Source organism: Microcebus murinus, chromosome 11 (assembly GCF_040939455.1).
Source record: "Microcebus murinus isolate Inina chromosome 11, M.murinus_Inina_mat1.0, whole genome shotgun sequence".
Classification (NCBI taxonomy): Eukaryota; Metazoa; Chordata; class Mammalia; order Primates; family Cheirogaleidae; genus Microcebus; species Microcebus murinus.
This window is the reverse complement of record NC_134114.1, coordinates 74,788,958-74,806,590: the sequence shown is the minus strand read 5'-3', so window position 1 is coordinate 74,806,590 and position 17,633 is coordinate 74,788,958. Positions and strand designations below refer to the sequence as shown.

Here is a 17,633-nt window from a genome sequence, read left to right as displayed (position 1 = left end):
CAAATACTGCAGATACAAAAATGAAGAGCTGATCACCATCTTTAAAAATGCATAGGTGTCATGGTGAAAACAGTGGGATATTAAGGTCACTGTTGGCAGAAGAGTGGAGCATATTGTCAGGAGTGTATAATTTGTCCCTTAGGTTCACAAAGAAGCTTGAAAAATGGATTTAACATTTGAACTGGACTTTAAAACAGAATAGCAATTGTCAGGGAGAAAAAACCCAAAAAGAAAATAAGAAAGCCAAACAGAAGGAAATGCTATTGCATCATTAAAGGAAACGGGGACAAAGAAATGATTAAGTACACAGCAAAAGTATGGAAAGGGAGTCTGTTGTGGAATATTAAAATACAGAATTGGAGAAGTAACTTGGGATCTGGTTGGGAGGCGAATCGTTTGTTTTTTTGTTTTGTTTTTTCCTGTATATATTACAGTTTGATGTCTGAATTTGAGCTTGAATCTAACTACAGATACTTTTCTAATGAGGACAAGGAGTGTGCTAGAGGCACAAAAAACAATTAGACTTTGATTAATTTACTCGTCAGAAGATAACTATGTAGGACAGAGCAGTGGACATGCAAAGGAAGGACAAGTTTAGGGGACATATTAAATACAACAGATAGAAGTCCTAAAAGAAAATAGTTTCCAAGCCCAGAGTTAAAAATAGTTTATTTCTTATACTGTGATAAGATTTGGCTAAGGTGTTTTTATTTTGTTTTGTTTTGTTTTGTTATTGAGATAATTTCCTGCAAAATTTATCATTTCCTGTTTAAACCTTGAGATAGTTTCTTGTATTGTATTATTCTGCACACAATAAATTTCATTTTTATAATTAGATCATGGCTGTTCAACACTAATTCTCTTGGTGTTTGACAGGAAGTTTCAACAAAATAAGATAATACATATGAATTCGAAGAGTAAGAAGTAATTGTTATATTTTTAAGTTAAAAACATTCCTAGTAATTACAATTTGGCTCTTAAAAAAGGATACATCTTAAGAGTTAACTTTACAGTGAACTGTGTTGAGAACTCAACCTTTTAGTGTTGAGTATCACCTGATTCTGAGAAAAACTTAAGGAGATCACTTTCCAATCCTGAATACACACACACACATACACACACACTCTCTCCAGTAATAGCTGATTAAGATTTAAAAACAAATACTCTGAAATAAGTACTCCCTACTGGAAAACCAATGAGGAAATTTAAAATTATTCTGAATCAGTACTTTTGTTTCTGAGATTTTGGTTTATATTTCTTGATTCAATAACAGAAGCAAAACATGAAATAAGAAGCCTGGTTGAAATAGCATATTTTCAATAAGTGAGAATCCAGGTAGAATTATATACAGTCACCAACAATGAATTTGCATTGGCTTTACAAATATTTTAAACATAAAATTGCAGGTCCTTCGTAATTTAATAATACTCTTCTTTCATGTTTTGTCCCATTCACATTTTATAACTATTATAAACATAAAAGATACTTCACTAGTTCCTAAGCATTTATATTTTAAATGGAAAAAACTGCTGACAACTGGTGAAAGGAATGGTATATTTTCTTTTGATGACTATGTTTTAGGTATTTTTGACCAGACTGATTTTGAATTCTCTAGAAAGAACTTAATCTCACTGCCTTCCTTCTCATACATCTACATATTCCCCTTAAAGTGTCAAGGAATTGAGTTCTAAACTGTGGAAAAGGATATAAAAAGTAACTCTAGAGTAGCCTGTTACCTTTCAAATGGGATGGAAATTTGTACACATGATGTGTGTGAAAGAGTATTTCATTTATGGAGTTATTGAAATTAATGCAGTAATACATGTGATGTAGCATTTGAATATAGTGTGTTTGCTCTACAAAGCTACTGGAACTCTAAAAGAAAATAAGGAAGTACGAACACTGATGAAACAAAGATGATTTCTGTGATATGAAAGCGAGGGCAAACTCCCCAAAGATCTGTTAAGTATCTGTTTTACATCTCCTTTGACTTCTCTCTCTGAAACCGATGGTTAATACAGTTTATTAGCAAAGCAGTTTAAAGAATTTCATATCCTCTGTTGATTACTGGAATCTGTTGGCTCTCACGAAAGGTTAGAGCACTCAGGACACACATTTTAGGGTGGGCATAATCACAGTGTTAAAATGCAAAGGTCCTTCCAAGTACCACAATCACAAATAGAAAGTTTAAGTAATTTGGAAAGCAATATTCTTGAACACAATGACCATCACTTGCGTGGTTTTCATATGGTTAGGCTTTATTATTTGAACTATTTCCTCTCTGAAAATTATGATGCCTTACTAACTTTAAACACCCATTTAATTTTAGGGTGGTTTTTCTTAATCTTTAAGAATGAAGCCATCAATTGCAAAACTTGAAGACACTCTTACATTCTATACTATTGTATGGTCATTCTTCAAAAACCACATTAATTGAACCACGAGGAAAAATGTATAGGTAGATTCATAATTTTTATAAGTCTTGCAAAATAGTGAAAGTGTAATCTAATAAGGAGAAATAAAATATACAATTACAAGTTTAAGAGAATGTATGAATATGTTAAACAGGGTGTGTAGTTGCAACCTTTTTACTGATATTTCTTGAGAAGCCCCACATAGTCTAGAGTTTTTAAAATATCATTTTGTAAATATCTTGTGAAGAATAGAACAATTTTCATAAGATTTGAAGAGCAAAGAAGGGGTTTTTGAAATTTTCAAATTACTTAACAATGTGATTACAATACATAAAGGTTTGATCTTTATACATTCATAGTAAAATTATCAATGTACCACTTAAAATCTCTCTGAAAAAACTGTTTAACCTAATGACATGTTTTATATGATATTTTAAATTATTATCCTAGATATATTTCAAAATATATTTTATAAAATATTTCCAGTTAGGCAAAAAATCCTATTTTACAATGATTTTAATTTAATTAATAATACCCAAGTGCTGTTTTTCCTTTGTTAGGAAGATTATACTTTTTTTCTTATTTTTAACATGGTATAAAAAGAATCAAACATTACAGAAAGTGGATCCTCAGTTTCACTACCAAACTATCATAGGTAATTTCTTAAGGATTTTTCCAGGAGATAGAGTTATAGGTATATGTGCATATTTTAAAATTATGTTTTATGTAAATAAACATAAATACATAATTATGCAAGTAGCTCTACAATTAGAGTAATATGCACTCATCTGCACTTTATTTTTATAAATTAAAATATATTTTTATTTTCATATCAACACATAAATACAGCTTATTCCTTTTTAATGAGAAAGTATATTCCATTGTAAAGTTTTCTATAATTTATTTAACTAACATTGTTTGATGGACATTTATGTTATTTCTCATTTGTTTTTGTTTCATATTATTTTTATTTTGTTATGAAAAATATTTTAAATGATAAAAAGGGGAGATGGGCAAGATAAAGTAAATATACAATTCTGATTTTATTAAATTTATTTTATATACTAGTAGAATATTTTAATATATAAAATTACTTAGTATACTTAGTGTATACTTAGTAAAATAATTCTATACTTAGTATAATACTTAGTATAATAATTAGTATATATACTTAGTATAATAATTCTAAACCAATAATGATGTAGAAAATATATTATGTCCTGATTTTAATTACAATATCCTATACTTAATGTTTGCTCTTATTCTTCTATTCTTTTGTCTATGCTAATATATACATATATGTCTATATATATGCTTACATTTAGAGCATTTTTCTTTCTTTTTCACAAAGAAGGAAAATTTTAATAAACAGTAATACTTGAAATATTTGGTAAATGTCTCATGACCTATAGCAGTGTTCCTTAGAGTAGAGTTCACAAATATATTTTGGAGGTTCTAAGAAAATTTTCTTGTTTTTAAAAAGGGTTTGTACAACAATTGGCTTAGAGAATTTTGTTTTTTGGTCAAAATGGGGGTTTAATTATATGTGTATTCTACTATAATTTTTTTAAAGAACATGGCAAATGTTTAAGAATTATTTAGGAATTTGATTTCCAAGGACGATCAAAAGAAAAACAAAACTTCCTATTCTGACTGTGGACAAGATTATTTAAATCCTGGGTCTCAGATTTATGACAATTAAAATGTGGGTATTGGCAGCTATTAATATAATTACATAGATTTCTTTGGATTCCTAGTTTCATTGGTTCTTTACTTTCATTGTCCTTGCACATGTAAATATTCAAACTGCCACAAGAACTTTTGTATTTAATTATCTTAAACATACTCAGTAATATCTTTTCTCTAACCTCTGAAAAAGGCTGACTTAACTTTTAATAATCACGGTAATAAAGATAGCTTACTAAAGTATTCCTTCTTTAATGTCATTTTCACTTAAAATTTAAATATTCTTTGTATGTTTCAAGATCATAATTAACTTATCCTACCTCCATCTAAATGTTATCTTGGAAGTAAAAGATATATACACACGTGCACACAGACTCATGAATATATGTACATATATACAAACTTGCATACATATACATACACAAACAGGTAAATATTACATAAAAAGAATAGATAGATGCTTGTTACTGCATTACTCTCTTTGGATTTCTACAATTATTAAACTTTTTAAAAATGCATAGCTTTTTAAATATGTAAATTATGGAAAACCTACTCCTGCAGAAATGTTTATTTGTAGCAAATATGAAAAAAAGAACGCTGTACATACATATATATCATATATACACTCAATATATTCTCTCTATATACAACTATATATATAAACGCACAGAGAACACATATACATTTATGATATACATAATACTCTATATATTATCTTTCTATATATAAAATTTGTATTTTTATAAACTGTACATATATTCTCTATATACAAGTACATATAAATTTACATATTTTATACTATTAATGTATTATATATACTATTCTATATTAAATATATACTAATATATTAAATATATTATTTATATTATAAAATATATAATATATTAATATAATATACCAATCTATGTTATATAACTGTAGAATATGTAGTCTAATATAGTATATATGTTTATTATTCTATGGAAGTTGCTTTCTTTTTTATGTCAAACATAATAATACTAATATATTGGCTTTTCTTATAATGATGATAGATTACTGTCTCATATTCAACCTATAGTCACCTGGGATTTTCAGAAATTAGTTTTGCCATCCTTAATATATAGCAAAATTCCCCCATTCTATATTTATATTGTCAGTATTTGATATGCTGTCTTGAATTTATTTCTGGTAATTTCATCTCTTACTGGGAAGATTGGTATTATTTCACACCATTACTTTAAGTGACTGAATAACTTTTGAATTATTTCCTCTCATTCAGAATATAATATTCTAATTGATGTCCATATTTCATAAGCAGTATTCCTTTTTCTTTATTTTTGCTATCAAATAAAATTATGTTGGAAAAGAGCCTATCACTCCATATACTCGTCCAAAATGTTCAGGGTTTTGCTAAATCATCTATGTTTATTTTGGCTCACTACTTTAAACTGTGTACTTACTTCACAATGAATGATAAAGACCATAATTTCTAGTTAAAAGTAGGAGGAAAATATAAGTCTTAAAGAAATCAAATCAAGTGACATCTCTAACTAATCTCTCATTTGTGTAACTTTTACTCTGTTACAAAATATTTAATTGGTCAGGCAAATTTTTCCACTTAAAGAAAGAAAGCACATATTAGTTGCTTTTTAGAATGTATGATTTTGTGATGGTTTAAAACAACTAAACATTATATTTCATACATCATCCAAGCATCAACTGTTTTTTAGTTTTAATATTAACACAAAAATATCATTTTTATGGCCTTCATCTTTTACATGTAAGGATCTATTTTACATATGTATAAAGATAAAAGTCTGTATAAAATTAAGATAATTCTCTGCAGGCTAACTTTATATCAACCTCATGGGCTTGCAGAAGAATTTAATCAGACCAGAATTCTAGTAGAGTACCTAGTAAAAGTATAGGGTGAAATACATCATCAGTAGAGCTCAGGAAATTGAGAGTATCAGTCATTCAAATGGATTGTTTTGGAGTATTGAATGAACTCAAATTCACATAAGGAAAAGCAATTTTAAAGAACAACTTTGAAAATGGAAATATTCACTCCAAGTGCTTTTTGAAAATGGCTTACTTGTTTTAAATTTAGTCTTATGCTAAAAACATCTCCATATGGTTTCTACTTTGACCTATAAGCAACACAGCTGTAATATTTTAAATCATGTGCCCTAGTTTAATGTTTTTGGCTAGCTAGACACCACATAGTAGGTATTTTAAACCAAAGGAGGTTTCCATGATAGGATATTTCTTCCCTTAGTGATGGATTCTGATATACATTGTTCTGGCTCCGCAGTGTTTCCTGATATCTTAGTTTGGTTACACTTCAGTCACAATATTATTTCCTAGCAGCCCCCATGGTTCATATTCCATTGTGCAATGTGAGAGTGTAAGTGATTTATATCTGAGAAGACATTCACACGTGTGTGGCTCAAACTGGAACCTGTGGAAAATCTTCTACGCTTTCTTTGTTCAATTTTATTACCTCTGATTGAAACTGTCCAATTCTTGATTACCTCTCATTGAAACTTAAAGGATTTGCAGGTATCTAGAATTTCTTTGGAAGGGTGTTGAAGCCTCCATGGCACCTCTGTGACATTGGCATACCTTGGTTTTCCTTCCTGGTATCCGTTTTTCTGTCTTTTTCACAGAGATCATTTTTACATCTTCTTCAAGTCTCAGTATAAAGATAAGTGTCAATTTGGCACACTTCCTCACTCTTGTCCATTTCTCTGAGATTGACCTGTATTCTCTTTTCCGTATTTTCTTTATCAAGGATGTATGTCTCTATTAGAATAGTAATCAAAATAAAAGACTATTGTTCATATTCTTTTCTCTAGATTTACATTGTATTTTTCATGGGAGCAAAGATTGATCTATTCTTCTTTCTCTATACCTAATAAGAAGCATGAACCCCCTGTATATGTTATGGTGAATACTGGACACATGTTCAAAGGGGTGGAGAATGAAGTCATGAAAAATGGCTAATTTGTACTGTGGTAAGACTTTGGAGTTTAGTTCAGAGTTAGTTCTCTACATCAATCAAGGATGAAGGGAAGAAAGCAGAATAGAGGAATAAATGCCCTTATCAATCTGGGTAGCATTAGAAATGTTTTTTGCCATACAACATTATGATAAAGGGGAGGGAAACCATGACAAGAAGGAAGGCTTGGATCTCAAATAATGAGGACAGAACCAGGATAGTTTGTCCTTCTACAATTTAGTAATTAATTATACAATGTATTAACTTGTACCCAGTAACTACTAAATCGTGAAATTAACACTTACTAATTTTACCTGCCTATGATGTTGTGAGAAGAAAAATCTAAGAGCAAGTCCTGAAAAAAAAGTAGGTGGATCACGATAATGAGCCATGTCACTTGGGAGCATCCAGACTGGCCTTCTGTAAATACATCCTGGACATCTGGCCAAATTGCCTTAGTTCTGCAATTTAGTAACTTAGACTTGTCTTGAGTTTTGTCTTTCAGAATCTGTATAAAGAGATTAATATCATAATTTTAATAACATTTATTTATCATGGTGCTTCTTAGAAAATAATAGTTACTGGATAGACTTTGGGGAAAGAAACTGATTTTCATCATTTTTAAATTCTAAGACTGAAATTTAGTAATCAGAATAAAGAGTTGTGTTGATAAATTTGAGAGCTACGGGGAAAACTCATGAATTTATGTCATAGGTCATATTTATTTCATGCATTTGGTTGTTTTATTGCTGTTCTCTTTTTAAGACCCAATATTCTAATGAGTGAGTGATACAAAGTACACCAACAACCTCTGAAATCCCATTGTTTCTCCAACCTTTCAGGAAAAAAGAGGAACACTGATCATATGCAAAATATACATTGAATTAATTTGCATAAGGCTATTCTAATTTAGGTCAAAATGACTGGACAATTATTAAATTCAGAGATTTTACATACATTAAAATAATTGGAATTTAAAGTAAAATGCAAATATAATACATTTTTAGACACTGAGCATAACTAGATACCATCTGAGTTTGCAGAGCAAGGTTATTGAATCAAGTATCCCATAAATCTTTGAAAATTTATTGTTTCTTGCTCCTTGAAATGATTTAGATGTAGTTTAGCTTGAGGGTAGTAGTCTAGATCAGGTGCTTCCCTGTGATTGATCATAGTCAATCAGCTAACTCTAACTCCTAATGTGGTTGATAATGTGGTCACAGCCTCAGGCCACAACCATGAAATTATGACAATAGAAATTTGTAATGCCAGCTCAGTATACCAGTAATAAATAAGAGAATAAAGCAAACAAATTGGGGCTTGACCACTAGAATTGCCATGTAGGAAACCGTGATTGATAGATTCTGTTGCCTATTTCAAAGACCAGTGTGCCAGCACATCATGATTCCTATTAGCAAGACATCAAGGAAACAGCCATCTCTGCTTCTCTTTTTTCTCTCTCCTCTATAACCTTACCCCCACAACATTTAAAAACTGGGATGTGTAAGTAAGTATATTGTAGTAGAATAAGTTTAAAGACTTTGGCTATGTAAATTTCTGAAGTCTTCTTAACAATTCTCTTTTAGTTCTGTGATTACATGAAGCCAAGAACTGGAAAATGCATTGGTGAAGGAAGGACTGGAAACTCTGTTTCTGACAATTTTAATTTGAGCCCCCCAAACTGTGACTCACTTCTCAGAAATAAGTCAGTTACATTTTCCCATTCCATAAATGAAATAAATCAAGAAGAATATTCAGAGAGAGAGGAGAAAAATCACATTGATAGAGTCCTAGTCAAGACCAATATTCAGTGACAGGAAGTGAAATCACGTGGCAATAGTCTGAGTCTGATATCTCTGATGGCCTTCGCTCATCAACGGGCATCCCAAATATCCAGGGTTATCCTCTGTTCCCCATTAATATGCTGAATGATGTTCCTTGTTTAGGTATTAATAGGTCAATGTACTCTCCCTTCAAGATAGGGCATATGGGATTCAGTATAGTGTTCTGAAGACTGTAAATTAAAATATATTGCTGTTGACATATGCAGAAAATATTGTTCAATAGTTTCTTTTGAGACCAGTCAAATCACATTAGGTAAGATGCAAATTCTTGTACCTTTTGTTTCAGATCAGTGTTCATTGGCCGTATGATGGAGCTGTCATTTGATGTGCCTTAAGTGAAATTAAAATCCTAAAGTATTTTCTCTGTTCTTAAAGAAGGATACTTGCCATCATACCTTAGAAATTCTGGTCTTCTCATATACTATTTTTACTATTCATCAGTAAATTAGGGATCCACCTAATTTTTGTATGTGCCATGAAGAATTCCTCATCCCTCAAAAGACCTTGCTTCAATATAAATCGAAAGGTTTTTATTCTCAATGAGAAATAACCACCTAAACTTTAAATATCTGAGAAAGATAATGCTCACATACTCGATAAGGTATAAATAACTTATAGTTAATTCTTACCTAAGGACCAATAGATTGTTGGGATTAAAAGAAGGGATTTATGAAGGCCCTATGAATACACTTTTGAGATTCGAGGAGCAAGAAGTGAAAAATAATGTGGGAACAGCAGTATTGCTGACTTCTGTTGGGTCATGGTAACTCACACACTGCATCTTTTTCTAGATGGATCATGGTTAGACATTACAGTTGAACTCAGTGACAAAAAGTGATAGGCAATAATTCATACTGCTCTGTATTGAGTAAATGCCTGTTGCTTTCTAGATTTTACATGAGTTTTCAACACAAGACTTTATTACTTTTGTGATGATATTGTTTAGCTATATTCTCTGATTAAGTTTTCCAGGTGAGAATACCATTCCAATGCTAGTGTCTTAAGAACTCAATTAAAACCACCAATTCTTCCCTGCTTCCACTTTTCTCCTCCAAATCATCATCCATTGACCATTTTGATAGTCAAATGTAGTATGTTGCAGAGAGATTGGGCTGGTGGTTTCTAACTTGTCAGTAATGTCTTACCAAGAATTAACAGGTTTTGTTTCAGACAGTATAAATTTTCATTCTCAACACTAAATTACTTTGATAATGAAAGTATAGTTTACATTGTTTGTCCCATTCTCTAATTACTAACTTAAAACAACTCCCCAAAAATGTATTGCCCTTTGATATCATTCTAGAGATAGTAAATTCAGTGAAAGAATTCATTTCTCCTTCTATAAAAACGTACAGTATAAGGTGATAGCGTAATAAAGTAATTAGGATTTCTTAGGTACATAGCTTGTATGGATTCCCCTTCAAGAACTATATGGATTGAGTTTCTTTGACCTTTACAACAATTTCAGCAAAATTCACCAAAATTAATTAGTCTATAGCACCAAGCAACTGAGCTCAAATTTAGAGCTTCCCTGTTTCAGATACCCAGTGATATTTGGACCAGTTACAAACTTGAATGAAATTAAATAGTTAAAACAATCATGTGAAAACTGCATGTATCTTATAATCTAAAGTAGTAGGGATTCTATCTTACATGATTATTATTTTGGGTAATTTGCTCTAATAGGAACTAATGTTTTTTTTATCAGTGGATCTTACTTACAGTACAATTATTACTTGCAGTTAAAGTTCTGATTTTGCAGTTTATTCCACTGATGATCTTTAAATTGTAATAGAATTCACTAAGCTTCCTGCAGAAATTATTTTATAGCCACACGTAAAATCTTTACAACATTACAAGCTGATCTTACACCAAAGTGTATGTTAGCAATGTTTGAAAAAAATTGCACAGTCATTATAAATGTTTAATGATAACTATTTTAAAATAATAAAAATTAGAGTCACAGTGTTAGGGTGGGATGTGGACACTATATCAAAATTCTCATTCTTGCTTTTGCTTCTTTATAGTCAGCATTTTAAAAAAAGAACCTCGATGCTTTGTGGAATCCATATGTGCTCTAGTCAGATAACCTATTACTATCAGCAGGTCTCCATTAATAAAAGCCACTAGCCTTCTATTAGAAAGAATCAATGCTGCTAACATTTTGTAGTTTGCTCAGCTGCCAAATATTTCCTCTCTTTCTTTTTTCCATGGAGCAGATGCCTACAACAAAATTGCTGTGAGTTTCAAAAATCAGTAAGCTAATTATTTTACGGGAAATAATTAACACAGAATATGTTCATACAAATATTTTAGTAATGCACAAAGTACAGCATTTCTATCAGACTGGGTAAAAATGAAATACAGATTTTTTTCATTAAAAAAGTCTTTATTGAAGCAGCAAAATATTTGAAATCACATAATTCTACAACATTTGAAAAATATGAATAGATGCGTTTCTGCTATATAGCATTCATTTCCTAAGGAACATTTATAGAGTGCTACCCTGTGCTAGGAACTGGGCTAGGCTTGAAGCTGCAGTGAAGATAACAAAAGCATGGGCTTCTTCAAGGGACAGAATTCCCAGCTTGAAAGGCTGGCAGTTTGTGTAAGGAAGGGACAAGGTAGTTTGGGAATGCTAGGCCATGAGTTTTGGCATGTGCTTGGAATACCTCCAGTGTGACGTGTGAGCTGTCACTGATTAGAGAAGCACAGACAAGTTTCCAAGCAGAGTTAAAGATCAGCTGAGAGTATAGAGCAAAGATTTACAGTAATGCCTATCCATAAATTATATTATAACTATATACTGTATCATAGTCTTCTTCTGAGAGAACTAAACATAATGACTCCAATACCTATGGCTTGAAAAAATTTTACATTAATCAAAGTCCTAATTTACAAAAAGCTTCAGCTTCCAAATCTTAATTCTACATGCTAAATTTTATTCCAGAAAGGAATGGAAAGCAGTAATAGTAAACAGTTATACAACTACTTAAATGAGTAACCTGTTCAGAAATAATTCAAGGTGATGACCAACATGTATCAAAATAGGTTTTTGAACCTCTCTTCTTTCTCTACTATATCTGGTAGGTTTGGCATTCTCCTTATTCTGGCTTTCTCATTTAACTTGGTGTGCATAGGGAATAAGTTCTTGGATTTCCCACCGTGACACTGAGTGAGATAATGAGGAGGCATACTGTGATTGCAAATAGATTAGGTGAGGGCCAGGGAAAGGGGCACTTACTGAAGAATATAATAGACAGAAACAATTTTAAACTAAGACAAACTAGACAAACTGTCCTCATTTGTTTTCTTGTCTAGAATCTAAGTAATAAGAAAGCTTAGGGGAATAGTTTTTCTTATGTCTTTTAGTAACCTGGGACAGGAATGTTAGAAGAAAGAATATAGGCAGACTAGGAAAAAGACTCCATGGCAGACAAAAAGCTATTAAAATGTGGTACTGCCTATGCTGGCCTGGAGATGTTAGTGGCATCCACCTTCCTCTCCAGCAACTCCTGTGTTAAGAAATGACTTTGCATTGTACGGGCATTGTGACTCATGATGACATGAACTGCTTGGGGGAATTTTGCAACTGCCTCACTGTTCTGAACATTTTAATACCTGGATTTGATTGGGGATTTTTCTAACCAAGCTGATGGATGTTGATATTAGGGAACATTTTCATAATGTATTCTTTAGTCTATCAGAGCAACACATTGAAAATTAGTTTCATAGTTCCTTTGAAAAGTCCCCTATATTTTACCCTAAAGGAAATTCTAAAATGGCCATTTGTTTCTGCTTTGCATTTCTTCCAAATAGTACTATAATCCTTCTTAAAATAAGTAGAAAATATTCTAAAATGTTGAAAATAATGAAATGTATAAGGACTTGGAGATATCTAAACACATTTGAAAGGCATTGAAAATTCTCAATTCAGGCATTTGACAATATTGCTGTGTCTGACTAATAAGGAATATGATATGGTATGGTATGGTATGATAGTTTGGGATCAGAAAGAGTTTTAAAAGATTCCATGTGTATTAAAATTTTAAAATTATATATTGTTTATGTAAATATATAAGGCATACCAAGTATATATGAAAGATATTTTAGTGATTTTTTGACAGAATCTAAATTCTTCATTCTATACAGGAGACTACTGAGGCTGAGATTCTTGTTCAAGACTACACACTCAGTGGCACATTCAGAGTTGCTGATTCCAGGAGTAGCTCTCTTTCCACCAATTTTGCCATAAAATAGTGTAACTTTAAATTAGTATGACAATATTGGTGTGATTTTATCATTTCTTTTTGATGTGTGATTTTTCAGTGTTATAAAACCTATTGATTTAAAACCTTTATACTCTTTGCCAAAATACTATTCAGAAAGTGAATAAACCCTATTTATATAAGTTATCACAGATCTTGAACTGTTTCTGGCTTGTGTTTCCTGGCCAGAGATAAAAAGATTATTCTTTACAGGCAAAAAGAGGAAATAACTAAATAAACTGCCTTTCTAGCTGAGGATTTATAGCCCAAACTTCAGACCCAAGTTTTTAAATAGTTCTAAAATAGAATTTCAATGGTTTTTTTTTTTTCAACTTTAAAAGAGATAGCACAAATTCTATAGCTGGGTTCTGAAGCATTTCATTAAATTTAAGTTCATTTATCTACTCAGGCTTTCAGCTGACATCTGCAGAGCAAAATCAAGATCTTTTCTGGAAAATTGATTGATGATGTGCCATATTATTTGTAAAGCTTAAACTATCTACATTTGAAATATTTTATTTTAAATGAAACTTGAAACAAAATAAGGAATCTTAAAATACGTATTTGGCCAGAAAAAGGTGGAATTCATTTCATATTAAATATCAACTCTTATATATTCTAAGTTGGTGAAAAGTTATAGAAAGAAAAAAACTATTTTTAGAGTAAGCATTGTCAACATGCCTTAAATAATTTTGCAAGAAGTTTAGTGGGGATGAAATAGTGTGAAAAACAGAATGTACCATTTTATGATTTGCTGAAATTGCCTGGTGGCAAATTTATTTTCTATTGTACATATTTATTATTCTATTTAAAGCAAATATTCATGAGCATACACCTGAGAAAACTGGCAGAGAATAAATTCTTAGTATCTACATTGTTGATGACTTACACTTAAGTCTCTAGAATTCAAAAAAAGTTCTTCATTTTAAATTCAGAATAAATTAATTATATTTCTATAGGTAAATAAGCAGACACTTGTTCTACTGTGACTTTTAATTTAATATTTTATTTAGCAATTTATTTTATTTTATTTTTTCATCTAGTGTTCCAAACATAATCAATCACTGATATTTGGACTGGAATGACACAAGTATAATATAGATATTACTTCTGGTCAAGACATCTTTTAATATTATTATTCAGGGTCTGTTTGGCATTTTGGTCAGGCACAGTGACTCATGCCTGTAATCCTAGCACTCTGGGAGTCCAAGGCGGGTGGATCCTTTGAGCTCAGGAGCTCAAGACCAGCCTGAGCAAGAGCAGGACATCCCCTCTACTAAAAATAGAGAGAAATTATATGGACAACTAAAAATATATATAGAAAAGATTATCCAGGCATGGTGGCACATGCCTGTAGTCCCAGCTACTCAGGAGGCTGAGGCAAGAGGATTGCTCGAGCCCAGGAGTCTGAGGTAGATGTCAGCTAGGCTGACACCATGGCATTCTAGCCAGGGCAACAGAGTGAGACTCTATTTCAAAATAAATAAATAAGTATAAGTAACATAATGGTAGTCTTTATTAAAATCCCTTATTTCTTTCATTTCTCCTATAAAAACATGTTACTGTTATTTCTGTTCCTCTTCGTGGTCATAGAACAGGGGTAGCAAACTAATGACTAATAATTTCATTTAGCCTACTTACCTATTTAACAACACAGATGTTTAAAAATGAAATTAGTTGGCAACATTTAGGAATCATAAGATTCTAAACAGAAATTTTATTTTCTGGTGATTCTTTTAAAAAATCATAATAGTAGGTATCCTATGTCTTTATTTCTTCATGATAATGGTTAGGCAGAGCTAAATTGTGCTGTCTGCTATAGTCTGTGCATTGTTATCCAGTCCTTCATGATCTCCCATACCCCTTTGTCTCTTCCATACTGGCAATCAGCCTGATTCATTCATCCTGGTCTCTAGCTTTATTCAGCTCTTTAACCATTTGTTTTATTATTCTGCCCCATAGAAGTAGAATCAAGCATAAACACATATGGTAATTGATTTCAGACACTTATGGAAGTAGTGCATACTTTGTACATCATCTAATTAAGGTCTGATTTTAAAAAAAATAATAGCATTATGACATTCTTAGGCAGGCTAAGTGACTTACTAAGAGTACCTATACAGTAGCTTGGTCTCAAACATACACCTTTTCGTCCTAGTTTAAGACACTGAACATGAAATAGTTGCAGAAAATTAGGCAGCCTTTCACCAATGGAGGTTCCTTTCAGGCAGTGTGTGCTAGTAAAGGTTTAACAACCAGCTCTCAGAAAAAACAAACACACTGGATTTGTAGCATTTGCTGATTTTCATAGTGTAAATACTCCCACCATGTCCAATTCCAAGCTAATGATAAGTTGTCAACTAGTTTACTAAATCCCAGAAAATTTAACAGTGGCTCTGTGAATCAATAAGGCCCAGCTCTAGACACCAGAATAGATTTTTGTGTGTATTAGGTGAAGAAAAATTGAAATCGTCAACGTATAAGCTTATTAAAAGAAATCCTTTCTATCACATTGGCAACTTTATCAGAGATGTTTATCTCATTTATTAGAATATTTTCTTTTAATTATATGTTTCTCTATAGTATATAGATTGGCTAATGCAAATGCCCTGGCAACAGTGATATCTATAAAAGCAAAGTCAATAGCTTTATATAATTCATCTCTTCTGGTTTATTGTACTCATCAAATATAAACACGCCTAATAGATATTTTATATAATAATCCCTAAAGTGGAGTCTCTAAATGTTATGGACTAAAGAAAAAGTACTTAAATTCTTCACCGTGCTATTGAGTTTGGACTGGCTAAACACTTATCAATAGCATTCAGATTCCATGATGTTTTTTTATAAATGGATATTTACTCTAAACCTACTATTATTTACCTGTATTTTCATCTTTTGCCTAAAATGTAAAAACTCCTAATATTAATAATAGATATGACATGGTACACTTTATATATTTAAATTTCTCTATCATATATGCTTGAAAGCATTTTGACAAGATTGAAATTTTTCCATTTTATTCTGGAAACTTGGTATTTATGACATTGTTATCCACACATATCTGTTTACTTATATAATTGGAAAAATTTGATTTCATAACTACTTATCCTGAAAATAATGTTAGTAAAAATGATTGTTGCTTATCTGAGAAAGTAAATTTATATTAAGTCACTTCATTTAGTCATATCTAAATATTTAGGAAGAAAAAATAATTATTGATAAAAGTTTTATATAAAAAAACTTTATTTTCTTGATAATATATGATTAAAATATTTTAACCAATATACATACATATGTATTTATGTATGTATATTTACATGTGTGTATGTATATTTGTGTGCATATATACATGCACACATATATATATTCCAGTTATCTATATTTTAGATATTGTACATCCAATTATTTTTTAATTCGAGAGTGCTGATGCAGGATTTTATTAAACTAATTGTTAATGCAGATTAAGATTCATTTCTAAACAGACAAAAGATATTTGTGTATAATGTAGCACCTCAGCTCTTTAAGGAAAATTTTTTATTTAACCTATGATGTTTTACTATACTTCTTAGCATCTATTCATAGATCTTTTAGGTTCAGAATCAAAATACTATTTCTCCCTAATTACATAATAAGATGAATCTCACAACCAAAGAGAATTAGAACCAAATATTTTGTAACAATACTTAAGATCATACATAGCTCATCTGTACTATATTTTCTAGTGGTTTTAATCTTATAATTGAAGATAATGGCTTTTTTAAGATAACTGATTTTGTGGAGATATACTGGCAAAATAAAACTGTGGATGTTTCATCTGAAGCCTCTTAAATACATTCTCATGGTTGAATGTAATTCCATTGCAACCATTGCATTTAAAATATTTTACCCATCTTGCAGGATGAAGACTTGCCCAGTGCTACAGAACTATTAAATGTTATACATAGTGAATGTGCATCACTTGTTTCCATTAACTGTCCAGTCTAGATGAAAAGAATCTGTGGGATAACAGAAAATGTAATATTTGCTTTAGGGAAAGCAAATAAGGATAGGAGTTGCTGATGAGTATTCAAATACTGCTAAAAGATTACTTCTGCTCAAAACATTTATTTATTGGCTGTGAAAAGACTAGAAAAATAGGAAATCATGTGTATGTGTGTGTATGTGTATGTGTGTGCTCTCGTACGTATGTGTGTTGGGATAATCACTTGGAGCAGCTGTTGAACTCTATCCTCTCTGTTTCTCATGCATAACATCAAGGAAATAACCTTTTGCCCAGTGGTTTGGAGAAGGTTAGTACTATTGAGTTTTGAATGGGCAGTGTATGAAAATAGAAAAGGGCATAAGAGAAAAGTAAAATAGTCTTTACTCCAGTATTGTAGAATTATCTTCAAGACAGAATTTGGAGTGGAAATGGTTGCATGAGACTAAGATATAAATT

General features: G+C 31.1%; 1 protein-coding gene across 1 annotated transcript in view; it reads left to right on the top strand.

Annotated features, from left to right (window-relative positions):
• The window catches only part of ST8SIA4 (ST8 alpha-N-acetyl-neuraminide alpha-2,8-sialyltransferase 4), a 96,449-nt gene that overhangs the window by 48,791 nt on the left and 30,025 nt on the right, over window positions 1–17,633 (top strand). The gene's annotated exons all lie outside the window — the stretch shown is intronic.